Raw genomic sequence first — 5000 nt, 5'->3', positions numbered from 1 at the left:
GGGTTGGGACTGCACAGGTCTATCGCTACCTGGAACAGAGAGAACGAACACACCATCAATCATCAGACCCGTTCTCATGTCGTTACGGCTGTCAGGTCCATGCATCACTGTTGGATGGGGGTGATGGTTGGTCTAATCAGGGTCCAGGGGCTGTTTGGTTGATTAATGACCGGTGAACAAAATGCACGTATATCCAACCGGTGAACCTCAACAACAGAATGAAGAACAACAAAATAGTGTATTTCAAGGTATCAATTGCAATGTAAGTTGTAAATGGACTACATTTATACAGCGCTCTTCTAACCGGTGGCCACTCAAAGCGCTTTACAATACTGCCTCACATTCACCTATTCATACACTCATTCACGGCGGTATCAGCCATGCATGGCTGTCGAGAGGAGTTAAGGGTTGGGTGCCTTGCTCAGGGACACCTAGAGACTCAGCGAGGAGGAGCCGGGGATCGAACTAACAACCTTCTGGTGGCCAGCCATCCCGCTCAGCCACCTGAGCCACATGCCGCCTTGGTAATCACCTCGTGCACATCACTGACCCCACTGGAGGACGTCTTTAAGCACACCCACCTCGCAGAAGGACCCTGAGTACCCCAGCGGGCAGAGGCAGCTGATGGCCTGGTCGTCTCTCTCCACACACTGCCCTCCGTTCAGACAGGGGGCGCTGTCACACGCACCGGCCGCAGTCTGGCAGAACTTCCCAGAGAAACCAGTCTGGCACACACAATTGGATCCCGAAACCAGGTCCTACGGTGGGAGGGTAGCAGATTAGATAGGGATGCCATGACGACAATATATAACAATCTATAACAAATATATACACACACACATATATATATATATATATATATATATATATATATATATATATATATATACCAGAGTCATGTGTCCTCTATGTGTGGAGAGATAGAAACAGTAGAAGGCAGATGACATCGAGGATGATTAGGATGAGGAGGAGTACGAAGATGATGATGACGATGATGATGACCATCATGATGGGGCCTTTAAATATCATAAACACTTAATCCAAATTAATTCTGATATTAGATACGTGCATGTTTCTGTTCTTCTAATACGGTATATGTATATTATGGTGTACACTATGAGTAGCTAGAGTTCAACTCTAATGATGTTATTCATGCAGCAAGAATTTAAGTTGTTCAGAATTGTCAGGACAAAGAGTGCTTGTAGTTCGAGAATCATCGCCCAAGGCGGCACTTTTTCATTACATTTAATCGATAGCGAGACAGATTAATGCTCCTCCTAAATCACCAGGACGGGCAGAAGTCGAGACATGAACAAAGAAAACAAGCCGAGATGTGGAGACAGAGGTACCGACGTAACAAACCACTGGGGTTTATTTTGCGTTCAGATCGCTGGGAACTATGGGGAAACATTTTCATGACAGTTGCCCAGTTGGTGATGTATTGTTTACTACTGGCGTGCATGGACAAGCCGGAACAGGAACGTTTTACTCAATATAAAATAATCAACCATCATACTTTACTAACGATTGATGTTGTAACCGTATTTTGGCATCGACTTTGCTCAGTTTTAAACGTCGTGTACTGGTAAACCAGCTCTAGATAAGGGCAAGTTTAGCCTTCCACAAAGTGGCAATACTGTATGTGCTTCTCATAAATGAAAGCAAAAGGATAGTAGGTGATAGGCATCAAGGAAATAAAGACATGCAAACTTGAAACTGATCCTACTCAATTCTGTTTACTTCAGACTCCCGGTTTTTCTGGTTCTTATCCGATAAAAAAAACCCTGCTGCGAAGAATTTTTAGATTCCGAACGCAGTGCACATGAACGGTCGCTTTCTGGAACAGGCGTAAGCGTGAGCGTCGTCCCTGGGGAGGCGTCCAGGACAATGAACGCGCCTTAAGACCCAGGAGGGGGGGGGAGGGGGGGGGGGGGGGGTTACCTGGCATTGCCCACCGTTCAGACACTGGCCCCGACAGCTGCTGTTGTCTGGAGAGGACAGAGGCAGTGTTAACGCACACAGGTCTACCCTGAACACAGTGTCCTGTCCACAGCTGGGAGGACGATGCGTCGAGGGCCATAAGGACTTGGGGTTTTAATGTCCTCCGTGGCTTTGTGTGGAAGAAGTAGGCTGGTGAGTCTGCAGGTTATCAGGTTGCCCTTAGTGTTAGCGTATCTCTTCCCTGTCTTCGTCGAAACTGGTGGTGATTGATGGGGTTAGTTAGGGCCACAAAATAAACTACTGCGCAAGGGCCCCGGGGAGAGTGCTGTTCAGACACAATCTGTGAGGTGCTTCATCTTTCACTAGCCGACCAACCTATTCATTCCCTTTCTCTTCACTCCTCTCCACTCCTTTTTCTCTTCCCTTTCCTCTCCTCTGCTCCTCTCCTCTGCTCCTCCCCTCTCCTCCTCCCCTCTCCTCTTCTCCTCGCCTCCTCCTCCCCTATCCTCTCCTCTCTCTCCCCCCTCTCCTCTTCTCCTCTCCTCCTCCTCCCGCCTCCTCCCCTCTCCCCTCCTCCCCTCTCCTCCTCTCCTCTCCTCTCCTCCCCTCTCATCTCCTCTCCTCCCCTCTCATCTCCTCTCCTCCCCTCTCCTCTCCTCTCCTCTCCTCCTTTCCTCTCCTCCCTCTGTCTCTCCCCCCCTCCCTTTTACTCACTTATGTCACAGTTGGCTCCCGACCAACCAGGAAGGCAGTCACACAGGTATCCTCCAATCAGGTTGCGGCAGGAGCGAGCATGAACACAAATGCCTACTTCACATTCATTGGTGTCTGTGGGAAAAAAAGGAAAAGGTAATTGGAAATACAGATTCTTCAACACGATTCATACGCTGGGAAACGGTGTTATTATTACAGGGAAATGTATTATTCATGCCAAAACCAGAGCTTATTCAAATGATAAACGCTCCTTCATAGATAGCTGTGACACACGCTTACAATGTCAAGGAAAAACTATTCAAGACTGGATTCTGGTGGAATCACATTCCTCTAATTTGGTTTAAAATATAATTAGTCTGATTAATTATGATAAAATGATATTATGATGACTAACGCAGACAGCATCTTCCTCATAGAAACACATCCCTGGTTCTCTGACAGTGTGGGGGCTCTGTGTGTTTTGGGGTCCCTGGTTCTCTGACAGTGTCGGGGCTCTGTGTGTTTTGGGGTTCAGCCTTGGAGAGGGGACTTCCAGCGGAGCGCCGTAACGCTACACCTCGTGGGCGAGCCTCCCACACCGTCCCATTCAGAGAACCCCCCCCCCCCCTTCCCCCTGAGAGGGAGGGCCATTCAGAGCCACGGGGGGAGGACCAAACGACTCCCCCGACCGAGCTGAAGGAGGAGGAAGCAGCCCTTCTTTACGCTAATGCAAACCTTGTTAGCAGCACCGGGCGGGGCATCAAGGTTAATACACTGGGCAGTGTGGGGAGGGGGGGGGTGAGGGGGGGAGGGAGAGGGGAGAGAGAGGAGGGAAGGGAGAGGGGAGAGATAGGCGGATGGGGGAGGGAGGGGAGGGAGGAGGGGCGAGAGAGGAGGAGCGGGGAGGGAGGGGAGGGAGATAGAGTAGGAGGAGATGAGGGGGAGGAGAGAGGGAGACGAAGGGGGAGGGGAGAGGGGGAGACAGAGGGGGAGGGGGGGACTATGCATTAGATGAATGCTCACTGAGCCTCAGGAGAGGATGACCAGAGGGAATGAAATGGTTCAATAAAGAGGGAAGGAGATAGAGAGAGCCACCGCGGGTCTGATACGCTGCCTATGGGCGCCTTATTAAAGACGCTCTATGGCACTGCAGATAAACTGGTTCTCCTGTGAGTGTGTGTGTGTGTGTGTGTGTGTGTGTGTGTGTGTGTGTGTGTGTACGTGTAGGTGTAAATGTGTGTGTGTGTGTGTGTATGTATGTATGTATGTATGTATGTATGTATGTATGTGCGTGCGTGCGTGCGTGCGTGCGTGCGTGCGTGCGTGCGTGCGTGCGTGCGTGCGTGCGTGCGTGCGTGCGTGCGTGCGTGTGTGTGCGTATGTGTGTTGCGCGTATGTGTGTATGTGTAGGTGTAAATGTGTGTGTGTGTGTGTGTGTGTGTGTGTGTGTGTGTGTGTGTGTGTGTGTGTGTGTGTGTGTGTGTGTGTGTGTGTGTGTGTGTGTGTGCGTGGGTGCGTGTGTGTGCGTGTGCGTGTGCGTGTCCCAGGCCTGTGGGCCTTGCTCTGCAGCGTGGGACTGAGAGGTGATCAGGTGTCAGTGACAGGGCAGGAGGGGCGGGCGTCACACTGAAATATGTCTCCGCTTTCACTGAGAGCCACAAGGTGTGTGTGTGTGTGTGTGTGTGTGTGTGTGTGTGTGTGTGTGTGTGTGTGTGTGTGTGTGTGTGTGTGTGTGTGTGTGTGTGGTGCATGACTGTGTGTGTGGTTGGGTGTGAGTGTGTATGTGCGTGCTTGTGCCCACGCATGACTCTGTGTAGGTGTGTGTGTGTACGTGTATGTGTGTGGGTTTTTGTGAATATGTATGTGTGTGTGTGTGCGTGTGTGTATATGTATGTTTGTGTGTTTGTGTATATGTCTATGTGTTTGTGTGTTTGTGTATATGTATGTGTGTGTTTGTGTATGTGTTTGTATATGTGTGTGTGTATATGAATGTGTGTGTGTGTGTGTGTGTGTGTGTGTGTGTGTGTGTGTGTGTGTGTGTGTGTGTGTGTGTGTGTGTGTGTGTATTTATCCATGTGTGTGTATATATGTGTATCAATGTGTAGGCGTCTCCACATTGTCTTGCTGCGGGGCTCATGACCCCTGCTCCTCTTCCTCTATCTACGGCGGACACCTCCTGGGAACATCCCGCTCCATATGTCCATGAACAGACGAGCGTGCACGAGGACGAGCGTGCACGAGGAGAATAGTGATCCCAGAGAGTGTGTGTGGGGGGGGGGGGGGGGGGGGGCTGTCAGAGGCTGCTGGCGGTTTCATGTGGAACGCCTCACATGCCAAATAGAAGATAAATGAAAGAAACGAGACCC

This window comes from Gadus macrocephalus, chromosome 16, assembly GCF_031168955.1.
Source record: "Gadus macrocephalus chromosome 16, ASM3116895v1".
In the NCBI taxonomy this organism is placed as follows: domain Eukaryota; kingdom Metazoa; phylum Chordata; class Actinopteri; order Gadiformes; family Gadidae; genus Gadus; species Gadus macrocephalus.
Note: the sequence above shows the minus strand (reverse complement) of the source record.